We start from the raw sequence: 26,128 nt of genomic DNA, 5'->3' as shown, positions 1-26,128 counted from the left end.
TAATGAATGTACCTTTGCTCCTAGTGTTCATATGTCTAGCTAAGCATCAGGGGTTCTTAAGAGAAAAGGGACAATAGATGTTATCAGACAATTAGCCATCCAGGCCTTAGCTTCCTTCTTTTTTTTTTTTTTTTTCTAATTTTTTTATTATGTTACGTTAGTCCCCATACAGTACATCATTAGTTTTTGATGTAGTGTTCCATGATTCATTATTTGTGTATAACACCCAGTGCTCATTGCTACACGTGCCCTCCTTAATACCCATCACCCTGTTAACCCATCCCCCCACCCCCTCCCTTCTGTAACCCTCAGTTTGTTTCCTGGAGTCCAGAGTCTTTCATGGTTTGTCTCCCTCTCTGATTTCTTCCCATTCAGTTTTCCTTCTCTTCCCCTGTGGTCCTCCACACAATTCCTTATGGTCCACATATGAGTGAGACCATATGATAATTGTCTTTCCCTGACTGACTTATTTCACTTAGCATAATCCCCTCCAGTTCTGTCCGTGTCGATGCAAATGGTGGGTATTCATCCTTTCTGATGGCTGATTAATATTCCATTGTATGTATGAATCACATCTTCTTTTTCCATTCATCTGTTGAAGGGCATCTCGGCTCCTTCCAACAGTTTGGCTATTGTGGACATTGCTACTATGAACATTGGGGTGCATGGGCCCCTCTTTTCACTACATCTGTATCTTTGGGGTAATTACCCAGTAGTCCTTAGCTTCCTGCTTGACCAAGCTGAGCAGCCCAGTTCAGGTCTCAGCAAGACTTGGGTTTGAATCCAGCTCTCCCACTTGCTAATAGAATAAACTTAGACAAACCTCATACCCTCTATTTTCTCAGTTGTAAAGTAGGCATAATATCATAGTAATTCCAGCTTCATGGACCATCAGGGGGATGCATGTAGAATACCTATTCCAGAATCTGTAGCTGGTATCCAAGCTTTGCTTGGCTCCCTCCTTTCCCTCCTTATCTCATCGCGCTCTACCAGGACAGTAATAAGTCCTGGAGTATTTCTTGTACTTAGCTTGCTCCAAGCCTGCTCCTCCCAGACTGTGAAGTCATAAGAATAAGGATCATGCTCAAATAAGCACTTGGTATTTTGAATAGATTGCATAGTGTCTGGAACAGACTAGGTTCTTGACAATGTTTGCTCTAATAAGTAAGTACATACATACGTAAATACATAAACACATAAATAAATATATAAACAAATGGAAAGCCACTGTTTATGAAGCTGGACATGACCATAAAGGGTCCATATATGCTGGCTCAAAATGGCACCCTGTGTACCGGATACTGTGCTAAGATTCTTACATGAGTTAATGGATTCATTCATCATTAGCAGATACTATTGTTATTATGTTATTCAGGGAAGACAACTAGGATACAGAGATACTACTGAATTTGCCCAAACCCACACAGATATTAGGTAAAGAATCTGGGATTTGAAACCAGGAACCCTGGTTTCAGGATTCACGCTCTTTATCGATGTGTCATACTGACTTTGCTCAGGTATAGATCAAATTTGTCCCTGTTTAAAGGTAGATTAAATTGGGCCTTTTCAATTCAATTTCCAAGAAAAAAAAATTATCTCCATATCCTCAGCTATTAGAAGAGTCATTTCAACTAGTCTGGTAGGGTTTTTTTTTTCTCCTTTCCTCTATCCCTCCCTCCCTCCCTCCTTCCCTCCCTCCCTCCATTCCTCCCCCTCCTCCTTCTTATTCTTTTTAAAGATTATTTATTTATTTACTGGGGGAGGAGAGAGAGAGAGCAGAGCAGAGGGGGAGGAGCAGAGGCAGAGGGAGAAGCAGACTCCCAGCTGAGCGGGGAGCCCAATACGGGGCTTGATCACAGGACCTTGAGATCATGACCTGAGCTGAAGGCAGACACGAAACCAGCTGAACCACCCAGGCACCTCCCTCTTTTCTTCGTACGCAACACAGTACATCCTCTCCCCCAACCCAAGTCATTGTAACATGTAAAACAGAACACAGCAAAATACCAGAATTGGAGAGGGTCATCCCTGGTCTTAGCTATTAGGTTTTCCAGTCACCTCTCAAGGGTCCCTTAGAACAAGGTCCAAGATTATATGCAACATACTTTGTAAGCATCAATTTCATTTACCTCCTTCCAGTACAGGGTGGATAACTGAGGCCAGTGCAGGAAGGGATTTGTCCAAGTCTAGATCAGAAGTGTAGAAAGTGTCCCAGTGTCCAGTTCAATAATATATGCCACGAATCTCCAAGAAAACGATCAGATGCTTTCAACCAGGTCACCCCAACTCAAGACTGGGAGGTTACAGTTCAGTTATGGTGAATTACAGCTTCAGATAACTAAGGAGAACACATTGATTATTTAAGATTGTTGTGGTTAGGCAAAAATACATATGGCCAATATTTGGCGTCAGAACATTTGTTGCAATTTGTGCTTTGAAAGGCGGACATGTTTGTTTATTCTAAGAGCTTTCAAAGTGCCAACTCCCCAGCAACGAATAACTTGATGACTCAAATGCAATCTCCAAACTCCACACTGGCTTAGGAGAGGTGGTGATTATGGAAAATCCTGCTTCATCTAGCCCAAGGAACTGACAACCTGTGAGCTGGAAAACCGACCTCAAAGCAGGAAAGAAACAGAAGTGTCCAAAGAAGAAATGGAAAACACAACCCAGAAACAAACTGACCCTTGAACAAGACCATGAATGAGCTGAGTTGGGGGTAGTATTCCAGGGTGGTTTTTCAAGTCTGCTGGGCTCCTGTGTTCTCCGTGAGGATGTGATGTGAAGACAAGAAGGTCTACTTTAATGGGCCCCAGAGAATTTGTATTCCAGAAACCTTAGACTGTTGTCTTAAAGCTGGGGTTGCAAAGTCCATGTCCACTTTGGCTGGGCAGGAAATGTAGGTTAGTAAGTGAGCTGAGCGTAAGATGATAAAATGCAGCTGGAACTCAGGCGCAGTGTTGGGAGGTAATGGGAAGCTGTGGGGAGCGGGAGAACTAGAGCAAGCCTGCTGCTGCCCACCGCTAACCAATTGTTGCCATGTGGAAACGTGGGTCCCGTGTTGACAGGTATTGCAATTTGTCAAAAGAATCTAAAAACGTTGATTTTCATGAGCAATCTGCTTTTTAAAAGATTGTCAACTAAGGCACAATTTCAAAAGCAGTCTGGGAGCTCTCCTGTGCATCAGTATGACCACTAATAGTAGGCATGGACTGAATGTTGTGGTCCCCCATTTAAGACCCTTGGAGTAGATAGAGGACCTCTAATTCTACCCCTTCATTTGGTAGATGTGAAAAATGGACCTTGGGATTCATCTTTGGTCCCACGACTGTGTCAGTGACAGAGCTGGGACAGGAACCGTTATGAGTTCTACTTTTCATTCCCTTGCAACAGATTCTAGACCTGTCAGTCTTCCAGAATGGATGGCTATAGATACTGAGTAAGGATAATTGAAAGCTCCTGCCTCTCATGGAGAAAAACAAATCCTACCCTAGCTCGTAATGATAATGATGTTGGTGGTGACAATGATAATAAATATCAGGTAGAATGCTTTGGGTGGCAAGTAACAGAAAATCCTGATTCAAATTGACTTAATACATGAAATTCTTATCTTCCATACCTGGAAGAGCAGAGAAAGGACAGGAGCCAGATCCAGTGTGATTAATGACATTATCAGGAATCTGGGTGCTTTCTGTATTTCTGCTTTGCAGGTCTCATTTTGCTTCATCCCCAGATCCATCCCTCCCTCCCTCTGTTCTTCCTCCCTTCTTTCTCTTCTGTCTTTCTCTTTTTCTCCCTTTCCTCCTCCTCTTCTTCCTTCTCCTTCTTCCTCTCCTCCTCCGTCGTCGTCATCTTCTTATTGTTTTCTCTCTCTCTCTCAACAAGGCTGCCAGTAGTAAGTGACTCTATATGCTTCATTGTTCCACCCAGAAAAAGAGATAAAAAAATATTGAGACTTCTCCCCTAGGCGTGGGTTATAGATCCTCTCTTCCGTCTAATTGAGCCTACTGTCCATTTGTGGACCAATACCAGTAGACAGGGAAAGCTGTGTGCTGATTGGCTGAACTGTGCAGTCTGCTTTAGGAACTGAGATGGGGCCAGTGGAGGAGGGGTTTGCATGTCTCTGGCTACCTTCCGGTTCCCTCGGACAGCCTGGCTCTTCTCAGAGGTCAGTGAACCAACTTATGAATCTTCAGAATAGCGTCATGGTGGGCTGGACTCTGGACTTTTCCAGAAATATCCCAGAAGCCTGGCTCTCTTTTCCTTGCAAACTTAATTTAAGGCAGAACTTCTCAACCTTTAATGGAACCAGATGCCCCAAAGAACCTGATAAAAATGAACATTCCAGCCCCCCATCCTCAGAAAAGTCTGAGTCAGGAGGTCAGAGAATCTGTATATTTCACAAACTTCCCAGGCGATTTTGATTTGGGTGGTCAAGGGTCATACTTTAAGGGGTGCTTCTCTAGACTATGAAAACTGGATGTCCCATAACTCGAGAATATAGAAGAAGTGGCCACCAGCCGTCAAAGAAATGCTTAGGCTCATGACATTTCTTTTTTGTGACTACCTTTGAATTCTTGGAATGAGAGAAGTTCATCTGAGTTTGCAATCACGGTTTTCTGGAGTGCATTGAAGGAACCTTTGGACAAGGGTGAGGAAGTGCTGGAAAGAAGATAACAGGAATGTCATCTTGTCCCCTCAGCTTCTACCCATGTCCCGAATCATCCTCCATGCATGGGTCATAAGATACAGGAAGCAGGGATGTCTTGATTGTAATTAACCAGTGTAACCCTGTTTGTGGGATTTTAGCCACTGTATGATTTAGGTTATACTTACATTAAATAGAGTTGAATCCCAAGTGACAAAATTAGTTTATTTCAATTCTCATTTTATTGTTCTGATAAGTGGAGGGAGTGTGGTGCTAGCCTTTAACTCCTCTGTATAACCTGCTATATCCGTTTTTGACAAAGAGAGAGCAGAGCTTGGGTTCAGAGGCTTGAAATATAATATCCACATAATCATATTAACTTTAATATAATTAAAAGCATCTAGCGATCATTTAATTATATTGTTTTGCTTTCATCAAGTGTCTGATAGGATACATGCTAGATTATGCTGACCTAAAAAAAAAAATCCCAGTGGCCTAAAACAACACAGTCTTATTTGATATTTATACTACTTGTGTATCATGGCTCTCAGAGGGGTTCTACTTGTTGGAATTGCCCCAAGGCCCCGGGCTGATGGAGGGGCCACTATCTCAAACATTGTCAGTTTTCATGGCAGAGCAAGAGAATTTTGAAAATTCTCATACTGGCCATTAAATACTGTGGCCTGGACATGACACATGGAGCTTCTGCTCACAGCCCATTGGCCAGAACTAGTTACATGGCCCCGCCCAATGACAAGGGCCCATGTGACTGGGAGGGTGGAAATGGAAATATGTGGTAAAGAGCAGAGATGCTCACCGCCAATGTGGCTATTTGCTCTGTCTTCCAGCCAAGGTTCTTCCAACAGTGTTTTCTTCCCCATTTGGAGGGTGGCCGCCTTCCCTAGGGATGCATTAACATAGATGTCCATGCAGAACTGTAACGGGACAGCCCAGGCCTTGCTTCTGGGTTCAGTCCCTTCCTGTCTATGTGACTTTGGGTGAGTCATTTCATCTCATCCATCCTTGGTTTCCCATCTGTAAAGTGGGACAGTAATAACAGCACCAACTTCGGAGAGTCGTTGAGAAATTGAAAGCGGTAATATATGAGAAACCATTGAATGTGGCACATAGCTATGTGCTCAGTAAGTGCTAGCTATGGCTTGAAGTGCCCCAGATCCAATTAGTTCCATAAACAATTATAGTGAAGTATAATGGGACGCACAGGGCGTGGGAGTGCCTAGCAGTGGGAAGGAATCCAATTTAGAGCTTTATGAGACAGTGTTCTCCCTGAAGAAGCAGGGCTCCAGGAGGAAGTGTGGTTAGCCAGGTGAATAGCATGGCAATGTATATTCCAGGCAGAGGGAGTGGCAAAGGTGTGAGACTGTGGTGAGCTTTAATGGACTTCTGCCAGAATTCTGGGTTGACAGCCCCTTTGCATAAATGCTTTCATTCTTTTCCTTTGGTGCCTTGTGAGTGATATTAGGTTGTTGGCTCTTGCAGAAGTCCTGATTCTCAAGAAGGGGTTCCAGGCTTCCAGATCAGCCTTTGCCTTGCCCTTTGGCTGTTAATTTCCTATGGCCCAAGACCAATTCATTGAGACCTTGAAACTACTCTCTCAGGGGGACCTGGGAAGGACTGCCACCCATGGTGTACTGGGCTTTTCTTAGAGGATTTTTGGAAGCACAGGGACTAGGGAAATTAGGGATTGAATTACTGTAGGGAGTGAGGGATTTTCAGAGCCTAGAAAGCTGGGGTGTGTGTGTCATGGCAAGGGTTAAGGAGAGCTGGGGAGGAAGACTCAGGAAGAAACCCACAGGCAATTCCTATAAAAGACAAAAGATGGCAGAGCTCTGGTCCAGAAGAACTAGGTCATGACCTTGCTCATTTCATGCCTTTACCTTTCCCCGTCACTTTGGCTTGGATTTGCTCACCATGAACCCTCAACTAGGTGCATGGGTTTAAGAAAACTTCTTTGAACCCTAGTCTTGGCTGCCACAACCACCTAGCTGAAACTCTGCTGAGGCTGGTGGGTGGTATCATTTGGTTGGCACCCTGGCCAGAAAGTCATTCACTGAACAAACTTGACTTTCCAGAAAGAACTTCCACTTGATGGCCAGGCAAGAGCAGAGCATACTGTGGTGAGGTGCGGTGGAAGTTTCCTACCCTCCAGGAATCATGAATCAAACAGGCATGAGGCTGATGAGAGCAACAATCATGGCAGCAGTATTTGCCACCATGACTTAAATCCTGCTGTACGTCGGACACAGCAAGAGGGCCTGGCCGTGGACGACGTCATTCAGTTCCCACAACAACCTTGAAAGGGAAGCATGATTTCAAGGATCCTCTGCTCTATCTGATTTGACACAGCTCATTTGAGGGAATAGCCATGGCCGAATGGAAAATCATGGTTTTTATGACTAGGAAACATGTGTAGTAGATGCCCCAGACCTCCTACCTTATCCCTGACTCTGTTACCCATCTCCTCATTCAAGAAACAGTTTAAGGACTTGCTATTTTACTGTTTTGACCATGTCCCCCCGAACGAAATTGTCCAATACACTGGCACCGATGTTGCCATTTTGAGATGATGGAGCTGAGGCTGAAAGGGGCCAAGTCACACAGAGTTCCAAAGTGGCAGAGCTGAGATTGTTTTCTTAATGTCACCCTTTTGTTTTGACACAGTCTCAGACTTGCGCAGAAGTGGCGAAGAATCCCTGTATACCACTGACCCAGGGGCCCCACATGTTAATGCTCCATCCCTTTCACTTTATTTCCCCTTCTTTTTTTTTTCCTAAACCATTTGAGATTCAGTTGCAGACTTAATGCCCCCTTTGCCTCTAAATACTTTCGTGTTTATTTCCTAAAAACAAGGGCAGTCTCTGTGCAGCTATTAATATCAGGAAACCGATATTGACACAGATACAATACCATTATCTAGTCTCCAGACTGTAGTTCTCCAATTGACAAATCGTCAAATCGTCCCAATGATGTCCTTTATAGCATGTTGATAAGAAAGAAGAAAGAGCGGGGCGGGGGGGGGGGGGAGAAGAAAAGAAAATAGGAAAAAAGAGAAGGAAAAGAAACATTCCTGAATCACTCAGTACATTCAGTGGTCAATGCCTCCTGAGTCTCTGTTAGTCTGGAAGGGTTCCTTAGTGTTTCTTTGTGTTTTATGACAGTAACAGCTTTGAAAAACACAAGCCAGTTATCTTCTAGAATGCCCATCAGTTTGGACTGGTTGCATTAGATCTATGTTGTGTGTGCTTTTGGCAGGAACACCATAGAAGTGCATCCTAGCAGGATGCACATGACATCAAGATTTTTCCTAGGATTGGTGACGTTGGCTTTGATCATTTGGTAAAGGTGGTGTCTGTTATTTATAGCCAATTGTGAGTCGTAAGTATTTTGTTGGGGGGGAGAGAGTTTGAGAGTATATGAAGATCAGAGCCAGGACATGCAACCCAGCTCTGACTCCAGAACTGGCAATTATCTGCTACACTTACCATCTCCCTGTATAGCTGGCATTCATTCAGGATTTACCAGACACTGTGCTAAGCAAGCTCAATACATTATTTCTTTTAACTCGGAATAGTTTTCAGCATGATGGGGTCCCATCTATCACACTTAGTCTTCATCAACATTATACAATATATTCAGGATCCGGATGAGTTAATCACCTCTCTCTAAAAAGACTTCTGAGAAAAGTGAACTCCAGGTCCATCGCTGGTCAGAGAATTCAGACTGGGAGCTCAAATGGCTCTCACAGATTCCCAAGGAGCAGATGTCCCCAGAAGGCTTATCCAAACAAAACCCCGGCCAGAGATGTGAACTAATAGGGGAAAATCCATGTGCGTGCGACGCAGAAAGTGTCTGGATGTACTGAAGGAATGGCTTTTTATGAGATTTAATATTCCCCTCGCTGGAGACACATTGCTATCAAATAATAAACAGCAGAGTCTATGGTGTTGATCTTTAAAGTAAATCCTATTGCTATTAGCTTATCTACCCAACTATTAAAACTAATAAAATAATAAACTTTACGACATAGACACTTAGCTCAATTCTATCCCCCCCCCTTCCAACAGCAATTTTCTCCTTCTATGACTGTTGGTTTTTCCAGCAATTTCCTGCTTATCATTAAATTATCTGGAACATTTTCATATGTTTGGATGACAGTTTTCAGTTGCTCTGGGATATTTATATCTCTCCCCGCCCCACACTCTCTTCTCTGACTCTCTGCCTCTGTCTCTTTCTCTTTTGCTTTAAATCGAACCTCATCGTCTGTCTTCACTTCACCCTGTGTTTAACTTTTGCAGCCTGTCATTCTAGCAGGCAAGAAGTGTCCTTATCAGGTTCAGGATCACCTGGCTCTTGGGGTCCATTGCAAGCTTACTAAAGGCAAGGAGAAAAAGTAACTGGGGAGGAGCAGGGGAGACTCAACACTCATTTAAGCTACATTTGATCTGTGGTCTCTGAAGGCCTGGCAAAAGTTTGGGGAAGATCAGGAAAAAAAAAAACAGAAAGAAAGAGAGAAAGAAAGAAAGAGAGAGAGAGAGAGAGAGAGAGAGAGAAAGAAAGAAAGAAAGGAAGGAAGGAAGGAAGGAAGGAAGGAAGAAAGAAAGAAAGAAAGAAAGAAAGAAAGAAAGAAAGAAAGAAAGAAAGAAAGAAAGAAAGAAAAAGAAGGAAAAACAATGTATAGAAAGGTTGCTTCTTACTTGGGTGGTTAACTCCATGAAGAGCGAGGGCATAAGACACATGTGTGTAGAAAAACATATCCTTGACTCTCCCTTACGATGTAGCTTTGCTAGAGGCCAGTCTCTCCTCTCTCCATAAGCCCACCAGATCCAATTTTGCTTCCATCATTAGATCTCTTTCTGTACTGAGAACCAGAAAAAGTAGCTGGCTGTGTTTACGTGGCATGTTGCATGAAAAAATATATATTTAAGGCCCAGAATGGCAGATGCTTATGCACTAGGATGGCATTGGAGCTGGGTCTGACAGAATGTGGACTGAATTTTTTGGGCCTCAGTCTTAAGAGTATCTCCAAGAGACAGGTAGACATGGGAGTGCGAGTCTATTCTCATGGCTCGGGGATCTTATATTCTATCTCCAGCCATCCAAATGAGCCAGTGTTCTGCCAATGGTCACAAAAGCATGTATCGGGTAACAATCGACTGCCTGAATGGTGATTTGACTCACTGCCAAAACCCCACAGGTCTTACACCTTCCCCCTTCTTTTTAACTTAGTGGATTTGTGTATGTCTGTGTCTGGATGAGGTGAGAAATATGTTATTCAGGCAAGAAGAAAGACGTGCTTAGGAAGGTTTTTAATTTAGCTTGAGTACTTTTGTACTCTAAAAAGGACTTTTCTCCACACCCTGCCCCCACCTGAGGATAAAAGAGACATCTATTCATTCCAGAAAATATGGAAAAAGCACTGTATTGGTCAGGGGACTTGATTGTTAAGAAACACTAGCCAATGACAACTGGCTTAAGCAAAAGTTAATTTATTCGATGCAAAGTCTGGATCTCTCAGAACTGGCAGGAGGTTTTGCAAATTAGGTTTAGAAGGTGGGAATGAGGCAAGGAAGCTGTCGGAGGCGGGGGAGCAGGGACCATGGCTGCAGGGTCGCGGTAGGAAGACTCAGGTTAGCATACCTCTGCTATCTGCATCTTTTTTATTGCATCATTCTGTAAGTGTTAGGGGCTGAATTGTAAAATTGATGTGTGGAAGCTCTAACTCCCAATACCTCAGAATATGATTGGATGGGGAGATAGGGCCTTTCAAGGGGCAGTTCAGTCAAAATGAAGTCACTAGGGTGGGGCCTAGTCCAACCTGACTTGGTGTCCTTATGAGATGAGGAAATTGGGACACACAGAGAGACACCAGGAATACTCACACACACACACACACACACACACAAAGAAAAAGTCACATGAGGTCAGAGCAAGATGGCAACTATCTGCAAGCTCAGGAGAGAGAAGCCAACCCTGAGGAAGCCTTGATCTTGGACTTCCAGCCTCCAGAAGTGTGAGAAAATAAATTTCTGTTGTTTAGGCTCCAAAGCCTGTGGTACCTCATTATGAAATCCCTAGCAAACCAGTAAGCTCAGGAAGCACAGTTTGGGGAGAGGACATCCAATTGGCTGGACCAAGATCACATGACCTTTCCTGGTTGTATCTCTTGATTTCTGAGGTGAAAGGTAGAGACCTGGAACTACCTTGCTGCCAATGCACAACAAGGTAGAGATCATCCTTCAAAATAAAATCTGGATGTGGAGCAGAGTCTGGAGACGCCTGTGGTGGCCAGGCTCCTTGATGATCCCCAGTTAGCAATGATCTTCACTACTGGTGTTCACACCTTTGATTGGTCCCTGCTCTATTGAGTCAGACCTAGTCTGTGTGACCTGTAGATGATGTCAGAGGAAATCATGTCTGGCCTCTGAGTTCAGTCATAAAAGGTGTTATGCATCTTCCTCGACTTCCCAGCTTACTGGCTCTGGGGGAAGTAATGGCCATGTATTGAGAACACTCGGGCGGCATGTGGAGAGGCCCCCGTGGGCAGAAACTGAAGCTTCCTGCCAACAGCCAGCATCATGTTGCTGGTCATGTGAGTGACCCACTTGGGAGGCACATCCTCCAGCCTAGCCTTCAGATGAGACCACAGCCCCAGCCAGTCGAAACCACAACCTCACAGGAGACTCTGAGCTGGAACCACCCAACTGAGCTGCTCCCAAATGACTGACCCACAAAAACTGTGAGGTGAAGTAAATGTTTATTATTGCTTTTGGTAGCTGAGTTTTGGAAAGAGTGCTTGGTAACTAAAACAGTGTCCCACCCACCTGGCTGTCACAGGCGCGTTTACAGTGCCTGGGAGTTATGTCCTTCCGCAGCCCCAGTATGGCCCGATGCCAACATTGGACTGGTTCATGGGTATGAAGGCCCTTCTCTCTCTCTCACAAAGGGACTGACTCCAGAGCTCCTCACAGGCTCAGGCTGAGGCTCCGCTGCATTGAAAAGCAGTACCTCTTGGCTGTGTTTCTTCTTCCCTACCTTGCTTCTCTCACTCCCTTACTGGTTGAGAATACACCTTCAGTCAATAACTTGTACAAGAACTCTCATGTCAGGATCTGCTTCTAGGAAAACTCGCCTCAGACGGACCGCATCCAGGAAGGAGCACTGGCTGCCAAGCAGTCACAAACATGCTATGCCTAATACAGTCCATCCCTTCACTGACCCTGCGTGAGCTTGTCTGTTCACCCACTTTTAAATACGCTCTATCTAAACATCCACACCTCCCTGTACAAACAGACACAAACTTGCCTGAAGGGAAATAATCTGGATCTGTCCTTGGATGCATTTACCAGGAGTGTGCGCTTCCTCGATCACATTTAGTCTTCTGTTTTCTCGTGACTGTATTTCAATATCCCGTGACCTATGAAATGGTAAATTTCACCACTGCCATATTCCCTAGGAGGCGTGAAAGGGAGAAGAAAGAGAAGCAATGTTATTTAAAATACATAAATACATATCTGACACACACACAAATAGAACCAGTTTCTGTAACGACTCGCAATGTTATGGATAATCTTTCTTACTCCTGCACTACCCGTTCCAAATTCCCTGCTTGAGGTTGTTTGCCCGGCAAGGTGACCCAAACCCTTATTTCTCAGAAGGCTCAATCCTCGGTGTCCTTGCATATAGGATTTGCCATAGTTTTCCATGAGCTTGGACCACTGGATGTGGCTACGTGGGGGTGGGAGATACTGGAGATATCCCTTGAGTTCCATTTGTACTCATCCAGCTCATGGTGGGAAGCAGAATTTTCTGTTTTCCTCTGATAGAGAGAGGGTCATCAGTCCCTTTGTGCCCACACTATAATAGGCAGCCTTACCTCCCAATTTGGTGGAATCATAATCGAGTTCCCTCTTAGAAGCGTCACAAGTTGAGACTGAGATTCAGAGATGTGAAAATCAGCGTGGGATGTGGCACCCGAGGCAGAGGGCAATGCAGTACAGTGGAGCAATCCATGGCTTGAATCCCAGATCTGGAATTATATTTATTCAGCATATTAAAAATTATTTACTGAGTCTCTTCTATGTGGCAGTCACCATCCTAGTTACTGCAAACAGGCTAGCACTTATAAACCAAGTCCTGCATTTTCCTTCTGAGCCCTGTGTCCCCTGGCAAGTTACATCACTTCTCTGAGCCTCACTTTCTTGACCTGTAAAATGGGCTATTAATACCTACCAGGGGAGAGAAATCACTTTCTTTTGTCACTAGGGAAACGGGGACCATAATACCTGATCTTTCTGGGAGCTTCAAATCAGGCCAACGTACAGAGATCCATCCATGCAACAAAAAATTACTGAGCATCTATTATGGGCCAGTAAGGACAGCGAGCTCTGGGAACACATCCGTAAACAAGGCAAATACAGGTCCCACCCGCTTGGACCCTACACTGTATGAAGTTAGATCTCAAGCAAAGAAATATGATCATTGTGATGAGGGTTTCTAATAAAATTGCAGCCCACTATGGCTACTGTTCTCATTCTTCCTTTGTCCCTGCCCTGTTGGCTCTCAGGAGCTACTTAAAGACCGCCAGGCTTTGGAGAGCCTAGAATACCCTCCCTGCTCATTTGCTGAGGCCTGAAAAGGAAAGTAACATTGCTGGTTCCAGGGCAGCAAAGCCAGGTAAGAGTTAAAAGTGCAAAGATCCTTAAGGAACAACCACCAATGCGTCCACTGCCATGCTGGCTGAGGCTCGCTGTCACTTTGCCATGACTTTAGGTTTATGGAAAAAAAGAAACCCTACAGAGAGGAAGTCGTTTTTCCTACAGCACAGCTGAAAATCCCATTGCTCCACGGAATTTTTCTCCTCTTTAATGTGCACAGTTTTTGGATGGATTTTGCTCCTCCATCAGCTTCCTTTAGACATGGTACTGTAAGGCGTATTTATGGACTCTGAAACCCAATATAAATGGCCAAGCACTAGTTCTGGGCTTCTTTGGTCCTCGCAGAGTGCGCCTAGCATAGTGGCCGGTGTTAATAAATGCTCGACAAATGTTTGCCAGAGGAACTGTTGCCTAGAGACGCCAGGTCAATCATAACTTTCTGGAAGTTCTGTCCCGTTGACTCCCCTCATTTGCAGAAGAAAAAGGTGTCGGCCTGTTTTTCTGCATCCGGGAGTCTGGTTTTGATCTGTCAGGGTAGAAACCCATCAGGACTCTTAGGTAATTAATGTTTGAGGAGCACCTGTTCGATGTAAGTTTTGAATGTCAGATCCTCTAGATATTTAAGAAACGAGGAGGTGAAGGCATCATGTCCAGGGCCCCCTCCCGTGAGAAGACGTTATGGATTTATTCGGCTTCAATCCTTAATTCATTTCCACGGGGATCATGCTGACTAGTTGCTGCAAGTCTCTCGTATCCACTGAGATGTGTCTGTCTTCTTGTTGGCTCATGGTTTTGCCATTAGTCTGATGAATAGACTCAGTCTAACATTCTTCAAGTCCAGAGTAGGAAGGGATTCTCAGAGCCACCCTGCTGACCCTGTCATGTTACAACACAGAAAGCTTCCAGTTGGACTTTCACAAGGAGACAGATCAAGCACGGAAACAGTTTCCTTTTCTCTGGCCAGCTCATTCTGGATCGAGGGAGTGCAAGCCTCACATGCTGGTCTGAGGACTGCCCAAGAAAGTAAGTTTCTTCTTTACTGCAATGGTTCGAATTGCTCTGCTAGGAGAAAGCTATAAGTAACTAGTCCTTTACCAGTATGCCTTGCCCATCGTAAACTTCAAGCGCTATTATATTTATTGACTAAATAGTTACTGAATAAATGGGGAAAAAATGCATGAAAGGAAAAGGACACACAAGGGTGGACACATAGTAGATACTCTATAAATGTTGATGAACACCTCAAGAAATGAGTAAGTCAATAAAATGAAGACGGGAAGGAGGGTGATTTCCAGGATGAAATAACATTAAGTAAATACCATTAAATGAGTTTGAACGTGTGAGACGATTGTGGGGTGTCTTCTTGTGGATAATGGCACCCCTGACTATCTTCCCACAATTCACAGGGGTGGTTTCTCTGGACCCACCTTTGGTACAATGCGACTCCTCCCTTCTGACCACAGTCATCTGGACCAGGAATGGCATCTAGCCCAAGGGGACAAATCACAGTATCTTCTCCAGGAAGACAGCACTGGATCTGAGACTGAGAGGCTCTCTGTCCGAGTTGCACGGATTGTAACAGGCTCCTGTGGGAAGTCGTTTTCCCCTTCCCTGGGGGGTAAGGAAGGAGGAAGAGGTGGTCCCGCCAAGAAGCAGAAGAAAAAGACGGAGGTGAGGGAGACACAGAGCAATCTGAAGGAGAACTCCCTGGATTTCTGAGACTCTTCTAGTTCCTCCAGAGAACCCTGAACTTGTATCAAGTCCCCAACACTGTCCCTCAAGTAGCACAAACTCATTTATGTGCATACGCCCCAGACAGTCTTCACTGCGCATGCCCAGAGAGGAGAGCCTCCGGGCCTCGTGGTCTTCGTGCAGGGACCACGGCTGGACCCATCAGCAGCTCTGTTGTTTCCTGGTTCCAGGCCCACCTCCTCATCCCTTGGGATTTTTTAAAATTTTATTTTAAAGATTGTATTTATTTATTTGACAGAGAGAGACACAGTGAGAGGGGGAACCCAAGCAGGGGGAGTGGGAGAGGGAGAAGCAGGCTTCCCACCGAGCAGGGAGCCCGATGGGGGGCTCGATCCCAGGACCCCGGGATCATGACCTGAGCCGAAGGCAGACGCTTAAGGACTGAGCCACCCAGGCGCCCCCATCCCTTGGGATTTAAAGAGGAGGGGGGCGGGGGGCATAGAAGCGGAAGAAGGAAGGAAGAAAAAAAAAGAAGCACCTCTGCCCTCATCCCTTTAAGCTGGTTGGTGGGGAGCTGTTATTTGACTTGGTTTCTATTCAGGGCTGAGGTTTGTCTTCTGTGCTTTTAACATGGTTTTCAGTTGCTTTATGTTGGCTTCGGGTTGCTCAAGAGGACTGAAGGGTGTCCAGGGTAGGGCTGTGGTGTGTGTATTGGCCGGTTCAGCTGCTGGGCAGTGGAAGGGCCTGACCTCAGCGTTGCGTGAGGGCATCAGGAGTTTGCTTTCTGGGGGTGCCTTGTCCCAGGGAGCAGGACAGAAGGCACCCACGGTTGAGTTTCAGGAAAAGCTGATTGGAGTCGCCCCACCATGCTTTGTTTCATGGGGCTGCCACTAGGGATCATGGGAAACAAGTGGTTCTTCTCTTCCCTCTCCGCTCCGGCCAGGGAGGCTGGTGGTTTTGGCTGCCTCGGTGGAAAAACAAATACCCTTCCACAAATAAGTTCTTCTCATAGCCTTGAATTAGTGTTGGCAAAAACACCTCTGAGTGGGGATTCCACAAAGGCGCAAGCCAACCACACCTTTGAAGAGGGAGGACCTCAAAAGAGGTGGGGTGGCCGGCTCGGGTGGAGCAGTTCTAGGGCGAATGGGGGCTTGTAAGTGTCCTTCAGTGGAGATGTCAAAACCGAGAGCTCGGGAGACACGGAGGGACAAGGTGCCCCAGCACCTTTCTCTGGATCAGGCCAAATACTTTCATTTCGACCAGTTCCCTAGGTGTTGGCAGAGGCAGCTGTGCGTCCCCGCGGCCAGTGAATCCACGGCTGTCTGGGAAAAGCACAGTTACAACAGAAAAGGAGGAGAAAGGAACTCGCTTTGCAAATGAACTTGCAGACCCTGGAGACTGCACATAAGGGAAAGTTTAAAATAATGGCACTTTGATGGAATCTCTCTTCAGCCTGAAACACATCTCTCTCTCTCTTTTTTTTTTTTGTAAGCGTCACTAAAAAGGAGTCCTTTCTCAGCATCCCTGTCCCTTCCACCCTCTGCCACCCTGGCCCCCTTGGCTGGCCATTTCCTCCCCTTGCCCTCACCCATCCGCTGGGCCTGCCAGTCTGTAAGTTAGGGCATGACATCTTTGCACCATGCATAAACACCCCTCACCATTAAGAGCTCCATCTAATGAGAAACAGAGCCACGGAGGGGAAGCTTCAAAGTGGTTAACGGAAGGAAGTGCCTGGAACGAAATCCGACTTGATGTCCCAATTAATACGTCCCCTAATTCTATTTCCTGCCCTTGTGGGCTTGCGGCTGCCTCCCCTGTAATTTCTGTGGGAGACGGAGGCTTGGCTGATGGGGAGGAAGGAACCTGGAAATGGGGCGGCTTCGCGGATGACTTGATACGCAGGCAATGGGCATATTAGGACAAATTAGGGAATTAAGGAGGAGGAAAAAAAAGAGACAACGACAGTCAGAGGAAATGTCATCCCAAGTAATAGTATTAATGGAGACGGGGGCTCTGCTGGAGAGAGCGGCTGGAGAAATTGAGAGCTGAGAGCACCCGCAGGGCGGTCTTTTATTTCAGCCCGGGAGAGAGGAGCTGTTGTTGCCAGACCCTTTCCTCACTGCCCCGGGCGGGACCTTGGGGTAGAAGTAGCCGTGGGTCGGCTCAGGAGGATGAAGGGCAGGTGTCCAGATCTTAGCCAAAATCCCTGTGAGTTTAGATGAAGTCTTCAGGCGTAAATAAAGTGACCTGTGAAGATATCAGCCCAGGAACAGCCCTGTTAGAATAAGTGGTGGGCTCTGGGAAATGATCAGCCTTAACATGGCGTTCATGGTCTGTCGTCATGAGCTTCCTCTGTGGCCTTGTGACCCTCCACTCTCCTTCTAGACCTCCACTCCACCCCACTGTTTCCCCAGCCTCCAGGCTTGTTTCTCTTATGTAGCTTTGCACACCCAGTGTCTTCCTCAGGCTTTGCCCTCTCCTTCTTTGCTCCTGTGTATCCATGAAGTCCAAGTGTACATGGCTTTCCCTTGCTGAAACATTTCTGGCATGTAAGCTCCCTCTCTGTGTTCCTGCGGGACTCTCTTTGGATCTCTGAGACATCGCGTGCTCCTCGGCATTGTAATAATTTGCTTTTGTGTCTGGCTTTCCTCAGAGAATGTCTCCCCAAAGAGACAGAGGATAGGACCAATGGTGTAGGTTTTTCGACATCCACGGTGTCTGACATAATATAGGACCTCAGTAAATGGAGAGGGAGAAGGGGGGAGAAGAAAGAGGGTGTAGATAGAACAGGAAACATCTAGAGCTGTCTTACTCCTGATATATGGATATTATCATTGTGTAACACAGACATGAAATCAAGCTGAATTCACTTTAGGACTCATTCTGTTCGATCACATTGGCCAGGCTACCCAACGTAGCTGGTGATCAAGAGCTTATGCTGGAGCCCTGGGTTCACATCGTTTCGTAATCACTCAGTAATGGGAGAGGACACTTCCCCCCTCTGAGCCTCTGTTCCATCATCAGTCATATGGGAGAAAGGTGGTCGTGAGGATCAAACAATATAAAGTACTAAAGGTGCTTTTCTTAGTGCCTGGTGTGTAGTAAGTGATGAATAAAATCTAATATCCATAAGAGTCGAGCCTGGGAACTCTTGTCATCCTTTCAGACCATCTGTGGTTCTCTCTCCTTCCTCTTCCTGACCTCTTCTGCACAAGGCCCACCCCATAGACTGAACTGTTCACTCTCCTCGCCGACAGGATAGACAAGCCAGGGAGTGGTCCTAGCATCTGTGCCAACAGTCACCAGCATCTTGGTTACTGGGGAACAATATCATTGCTGCAGCTTGGTTCCTTAAAGGATCTGATGCCTGCCACAAACATACCCAAACAAAACCTCCTGGTTACATAATTTGCTTGGGAGGAGAAGCGACAGGAACAATGTGCAGGTCTGAGATCCTACGCCTCTGTTCTTCCACCATGGGGGACATGGGAAAAGCTGCTAAGACCACACCAGGGGGTGCTTTCCCATCAAGATAAACCTCTACGCAGTCCATGTTCCTTTCATTATGTACCTAGGATCTGGTGTTCCTGCCTGGAGCAAAAGTCACCACTCCCTAGACAGACAGTGCCTTATTGATGTAAATATTGGTGCAATGGCCAAATAAAGCTGGGTTGTAATTTCTCCTTAGGAAATCACCAAAGACAAGGAGAACGACCCTGAGGTCCATGGAGGGTGGTGTTAGGGCTTGCCCAGGCTTCATCCAAGTCTTTCTCTAAAGGGCTGAACTGGGTGCTGGTGGCGTCAAGAGCTTGCTTAAGACAAGACTTTTCCATCTGAATTGTCTGTGGATGTGACCTGAGTCCCATAAGTTTCACTCTTGACAAACTTGGAGCAGGGACCAGAGTCCTCCTCTTCTTGATATTTCAGGAGATCTGCCAAGTTTTTCCTTCTTTTTATCCTCCTCTTCTTTGAACGTTTTCTTTTTTCTTTTTTAAGACTTTATTTATTTGAGAGAGAGAGAAAGAGCGTGAGCAGGGAGGGGCAGAGGGAGAGGGAGAAAGAATCTAAAGCAGACTCTGCACTCGGGGCTTGATCCCATGACCTTGAGATCATGACCTGAGCCGAAACCAAGAGTCAGATGCTTAACCGACTGAGCCACCCAGGTGCCCCGTTCTTTGAACATTTTCAAAGCCATTTGACATCCATTACTTATTTTAGGTCTTTCCTTGGGGTTTGAGAAGGGGATATCACCATCTCCATTCCATTGATGAAAAAAAGGAGGCACAGAAAGATTAAGGCCAAGTGTGAACAATGTATGATGTGCTACTTAGGTCCATTCCGGAAGTGAAAGTCTTGTCCCCCTCGCCCCCCCCCCCCCCCGTTTCTAGGATTGTTGCCAGTTGAATGTCTTTAGGTCCCAGCTATCTGGGTCTTGCACTCAGCTGAAGACATCCATCTTGCTTATGATTATGTCCCCTTCCAGGAATAGCCTGCATCCCAAGACTGGGAGTGCAGGGGAATGAAGGTCTAGCCCTTTGGCCCCAGTAGAAGGGTCATCCCATCTTCAGAACTTCCATGGGGTTTGCCGAGGCCTTTGTTGAAACTGTATCACAGCTCAACTTTTCCCTTCACACAACCCTGATTCCTTTCCTTCTCTTCCATCCCCAGTAAATGTCCTGCTCATTAATCTTGAATCTGGCCTCTGCTTCCCAGGGAACCTGCCACACCAAGGTCACACAGGGTGGAAGGGGCAAAGGTGAGGCTGGAATCCAAGTGCCAAGACTCTTGCTGACTCAGGACCTACTTGGCCAGTTTCTGAGTACTTACCAGGTAGCAGGTACTGAGCCAGGAGCTGGGGATGATGTGATGAACAAGGTTCACAGGGTCCTCGCTCTCATGGGACCATGTCTGGAAGGACAATGGACATTGAATTTATAGTTATTTATGGGGTTATGAGTTTAAGGAGAGGTACCAGATGCTAGGGAAGTAAATAACAAGGGCATCACCCCGATCTAGGGGATCATGCAGGGCTTCCTGGAGAGAGTCATGGCTGAATTAGGATTCTAAAGACAAGTTATCCAGGCAATGAACAACTCATTCGAAGAGCCAGTTATTGAAGGGGGCATGATGTCATGGTGGAACTCACAGGACTATGAGTATGAATGGAGCCTGGGGGTGCGGTGTGGGGCAGTGGCTTGGATTGCTTGGATATATGGGAAAGCTCTGGACCCCCATGGTATGTATGTAGCCCCCAAAGATGTCCACCATGGAGGACTTCATCTCTGAACACACCAGCTGCTCCATCCAAACTTTGAATCTGGGCTGGGCTCATGGCTTGCCTTGGCCAACAAGAATGCAGCAGAAGTGATGCTCTGCCAGCTCTGGGCTTAGGCTTTAAGAGGACTGACAGTTTCAACATTCCCTCTGAAAGCCCACCATTGGGCTATAAAGAAGCTCACGCTACTACTGAATGATGAGATACCATGTGGACAATGAGAGGCTGCGTGGAGAAGCCTCGAGGAACCAGATGTAGGAGAACGTCTTCCTGGACCTTCCAGAACAGCCTGACCACCTGCTGAAAGTAGTGAGTGAACCCAGCCAATACCTCGTGGAGCTGGAGAATGGCCCAGTTGTGCCTTACTTGGATTCTTGACCCACAACATTAGGAGAAATAACAAATCATTGTTGTTTTCAGCCTTGAACTTTTGAATTAGTTTGTTACACAGCAAGAGTGAACTGGGAATGTTCACATTCTTCCCTAGTGAAAAGATCCCAGATACACATCTATCCCCAACAGCTCACATTGAGCATCAGTAAGGTGCTAGGCTTTTTGAGCTTGTTTCATTTAAACCTCACCAAAAATCCAATGAAGTAATCAGCATGTATGTCCATTGCACAGATGAGAATAAAGGAGACTTGGGGTGAATGGGACTTGTCCACCTTGCACAGCTTAGAAAAATGGTGGAACATGGACTTGAACCCAGGCAGCGTGGCCCTGACACCCGCTCTCCATCACTATATGTATCACCCTTGCATGGGCACAGGATCAATAAGAGCCTTGATCTGTAGATTCATGTGTTGATGGCAGACAACACTAAGCTAAAACATACTGTCCAGACAGTAATCCCTGCATTTCAGACACTCCATGATCACCCAATGCCTCTCTGGAGAGCTGGCTCCTCAGTCAGTAAAACAGGTCACACAGGAGTCAGAATAAGGACAGATGGACCCCACGTTGCACCTAGGAGACCTGGCTTTTAGCCTCAGTTCTTGCCCAGTGACCTTGGGTCATGACTTCCCTCCCCTGTATGCCTGTCTCTCCATCTGTAAAAGGAAAACAGAATTTCCAGACATGTCCAGATTTGTCATATTGGCAAGTGACCAAATCTATTATACACTTGTTTTGTAAATCAGCTCACATTTGTAACTTAAAAATGCCTTGTCCAGGCTATAAAATTTGTTAAATGGTTATAGATCTTTTTGAATACACCTGGAAACAAATATATAATTAAAAAAACTAGCCTCTGTTGCCACCTCATAATCATGCCCTGTGCTGCTGAGATGTGGGGGCCACTTTGGAAGCCTGGGGTTGGTGATCCAGGTGGTCATTTGTTCTTGGCAAGGGCTAAGGCCTGGAAAAGCAAGTGGGTTTCAGGCTTTGTTCCCACTAGACTGGCCAACTGTCACCTCATAAACAAAGGCACTCTCCTAGCCCCACCTTCTCTCGTGCGTGGGGTGGGCAGTGGGGCCCTCTCATGCCATCACGACACCTCCTAATGGGACAGGAGACTTCATATCAGAGTGAAAGTCTGGGTTTGGGAGAAAGGCCTTGGGCAGGGAGGGGAAATAAGCTGACAAGAAAGAGTTCAGCCCCTCCAACTGATCTGCAGGAAATTTGTCTTAATCTTTCCTTCTAGAGGATTTCTAGATTTCCTTCTTTAAGTCCCTGGTCTGAGTCTTGGCTGCCCAGAGATAGAGAAGGTCCAGCTTGAGATCGGTCTGCTGTTAATGGGGTAGCCATAGTTGGAGAACAAGGCTGCTGGGAGGGTTGTGTTTCATATCCTCCATCTCTGGCTGGAGTCCTGGCATGTTACATTATGTCCCAGAGCCAGCTGGATAGAGGAGAAAGAGCCCTGGATTGAGCGAGAATAATAATGCCTAATAATTAATAATCCCCCCCCACCACCACCACCACTGCTACCATCATCACAGGTAACATTCACGAGTGCCTCTACTCTTGACTTAACTCGTCTGACTGATCCCCACCACAACCCCATAGGAGACAGATCTACTCTTCTCCCCTTTTTATAGACGAGGAACTGAGGTTTGAAGAGAGTGGGTCACTTGTTCAGGATTTTGCCTTTCGTAAGGGACAGGGATGAGATGTGGTTGCAAGACACGACATCCCTTCCTCTGTCTGGACGTTAGTGATCCATTCTGTGAAGTGAGGGCATTGGACCAGATTGAAGTTAAAGGTTAAGGGATTCTGTTTTTCAGCCTCAGACTCATTCTTCTGATGAGGCCAGCCAGAAAGCCTGAAACCTAAGTGAGAAGTAAGTGGGATCATTGTGTTGATGCAGAGTGGAGGGGAGGGAGTTAAAATGATGCTAAGGGAGCCAACCCTTGCTTCGCTGAGACACCTTTGGGCAACCTCCAGGATCCTGTGGACCTTGTCTACAAACCAGAGGGGTGAGAGCTTCTCCCAGGTGGCTTTCTGGCTTTGTTGTTGGACAAGATGGGCCATAGAAAGAGCAAAGGCCAGTGGCAGGTGGGGAGCAAGGACGGCCTTTCAGGCCAAGGGAGACCCTTGTGCAAGGCCATCGAGGGCCATATCCTGTATGATGTGACTGAGAATGGGAGCAGGAGAGGCTATCTCTTTTATGAGCCCTCCCCAACTCACCCCTGCCTGCAAAGCTTTATCTACTCTGCCTTGGGCACAGTGAGGAATATGGGGGTGAAAGGTCACAGTTGGGCAATTCCTTGGCTCTTGGTTGAACACGTTGCAAGAACCCACAAACAATTACCTTTTCCCAGAGGTTTGGTTCTTACCCTATTAATAAAAGCAAGAAACAGGAACAGTGAAACAGTGTGGACAGTGGAAGCCCATGGCTATGTGCCAGAGGGAGCCAGCTTGTCCAAAACTCCATTTTGTCTAATATCCACATTACCACACCAACTTTCTTTTTGTTAGAGTTTGCTTAGAATATCTTTTTTCTAGTCTTTAATATTCTACTTCTCTGTTCATGTATGTGTGCCTCAGAAAAAGCACATAGCTGTTTTTTTTTTTTTTAAATAATCCATTCCCAAGGTCCCTGTCTTTTAACTGAACAGTTTAATCCCATTACGATTAATGTGATTACAGATTAGTTCAGATTTATCTCTATTATCTGATTCTAAGCTTTCTACTTATTTTAATATATTTTTTTCTTTTTGCCTGTTTCTTTTTCTTTTTCTCTTTTGTATTAGAGTGAGGATTTTCTTTACCTCTTCTCCATCCACCTTTTCTCCTCTCCTTGTTCATTTATTTATTTTAAAGATTTATTTATTCCTTTGCGTGAGAGAGAGAGCACGTTGGTGGAGGAGAAGGGACAGAGGGAGAGAGAGAATCTTCAGTAGACTCCCCGCTGAGTGGGGAGCCTGATGCAGGGCTGGATCTCACTACCCTGAGATCATGAGATCATGACCTGAGCTGAAACCAAGAGTCAGTTTCTTAACCGACTGAGCCACCCAGGTGCCCCTCCTCTCCTTGTTTAGAAGCTGTATGTTTTGTTCTTATTCTTTAAAAGTGTATATTAAATTCTTCTTCTGCATATGATTAATCACTGTAATCAATATAATAATGCATCTGGCCTCCTCTTGAACAAAGTGAAACTTTCAGAACACATAGCCTCCAACCTTTTCTCCTTTCTGGCATTCATACTGTTTTTGTACAAGCCAGCCTAGAGTCCCCACCCTCCCCCTCCATCTCCCCTTCTCTCTGTGTATTACTTTGTACATAATTTCATCTCCCTGATTCTCAGATTCTTCAACAGAAAAAAAAGTGGGTGTCATAAATCTTCCCTGGAGCATGGTTGGGTGGCCAGAAACCAAATAGGGGTGGTGAAAATGTTCCACCTGTGCACTGATCCCCAAACTTAAAAGTTGGGGGAGTCCGAGAATTGTTGCCATGACGTTGAAGGACATTGGGTTTATTCCCTTCTTTATTTGGCTGTTTCAGATACGATCTTTATTTTTTTTTTTTTAAAAGATTTTATTTATTTATTTGACAGAGAGAGACACAGCGAGAGAGGGAACACAAGCAGGGGGAGTGGGAGAGGGAGAAGCAGGCTTCCTGCCGAGCAGGGAGCCCGATGCGGGGCTCGATCTGAGGACCCTGGGATCATGACCTGAGCCAAAGGCAGACGCTTAACGTCTGAGCCACCCAGGCGCCCCGACACGATCTTTATTTTATAATCGGTGTCTGCGGGCCTCACTCCGCATCACGGTGATGTTGTCTGTTGTGCTTATGGAAACCCCACTCCCCACCTGCACAGAGATGCCCCCTTCTCTCTGCCTTCATGCTTCTTTGTCTACTTCTCTGTCCCCTTCTGTTTCTCTGTCTCAGACCCTGTGCCCAGGTGTGTCTCTCCCACTGCCTGGTTCCTCCTTCTGTCCTGCTTCTAATGGCGAGGGTTTCTGCCTCATTCCATCTTTGTGTCTCCACATCCCCTCTTCTTATCCTTCTTTCCATCTCTGGCTCCGTCTGTGTCCCAGTCTCTCCACCATCTGCTTGTCAGCCTCATCCCCATGCTACCCACCTCTCTGACTCTCACTTGGATGTCTGTCTCCCTTCCCACCACTTCTTTGAACCCTATAGCGACTCTGGTCTGCCTCCTCCTGGGTCAGCCTCTCTCCGTTCACCGCCTGCTTCCCTCTGCCTTCCCATCTGCCGCTGTCCGTCCCTCCAGCATCTTCGTCGTCCCTGCCCACACCTGTGCACCCCTCTGCACTCTCAACCTCTCACCCCCCTGCTGCATTTCACTGGGTCGCCCCGCCACCTCTCACCCTGTCTCAGGCCGGACCCCCGCCCGGGGTCTCGGGGCTCCAGGAAGCCAGCCAGAGACTGCAGGCTGCGCCATAACTCAGGAACTCCGCCAGCAATCATTTCATTAAGTAGGAATGGCGTTCCCATTACCGGATAGCAGGTCTGCTTCTTCCCCACCAGGGCCCCCTCCCCGCCGCAAAGCCCCTCGCAGCTTCCTGCTCTGAGCAGCCACACAAGGCCTCATTCTAATCCTCCGACTTGTCTGTTTAGTGTCTTTGCAGAGGGGAAAGGAGCAGAAAAGTAGCTTGTCTTTTATTTGTATTTGCCCTCCTTTTTTCCTTCCTCCAGATATCCCCCTGGGGCACTGGCCTAGAACAGAGCAACAAATATTTACTAATTCCATTAACAGAAGAGGTTTTTTTTTTTTTTTCTCTCCAAGCGAGTATCTGAGGCCCCAAGTTCATGGTGAGACTCCTCCCCCACGTGGCCCCCTCCCCCCTCCTCCCCACACACCCAGGACTTATATATAGTTCACTCAGTGCCATTTCCCCAATTTTTTCTGAAGTTCAAGACAAGTTGAAGGGTCAAAAAGGCAAAGGGTGTTTTAGAAGTTTAGCAGACAGCTTTTGGTACAAGAAAGAAAAGGAGAGCGGGAGAGAGGGAGAGAAGACGAGGAGGCAGGAATCTGGCTCACATTAAGCAGGAAAGTTCCAACCATTGATTCGGTCTGGAATTATAGTCCCCGCCCCCGCCACCCCGACCCTTTTTAAAATCACAAAACAGGGTTTATTCATGATTTTTTAAAAAAATAGCAACCAAAAGTTACACTTTGGTTCACCAACATGGAGGCTCATCCTTCCTTTTACTTTGTGTCTTTCAGGTAGGACTGGGAGACAGGGGTGGAAAGTGGGGATGGTAGGATTCCAAGGCTGTGAGTCCAGGGGACACCGGCCCATCCTCCTGCCAGGCCTTCGCACCATCTTTGCCCAGGCCGGCCTGCTGGTGCAAACCAAGGACACGTCTGCACGAGCAAAGAGTCCGTCTGAAATGGCAATTCCTGTTCAAGGGGAGAGGAGAAAAGGCTCGTGA

The sequence above is a fragment of the Phoca vitulina genome, unplaced genomic scaffold (genome assembly GCF_004348235.1).
Source record: "Phoca vitulina isolate PV1807 unplaced genomic scaffold, GSC_HSeal_1.0 scaffold46, whole genome shotgun sequence".
In the NCBI taxonomy this organism is placed as follows: domain Eukaryota; kingdom Metazoa; phylum Chordata; class Mammalia; order Carnivora; family Phocidae; genus Phoca; species Phoca vitulina.
This window is presented reverse-complemented; position numbering follows the sequence as displayed.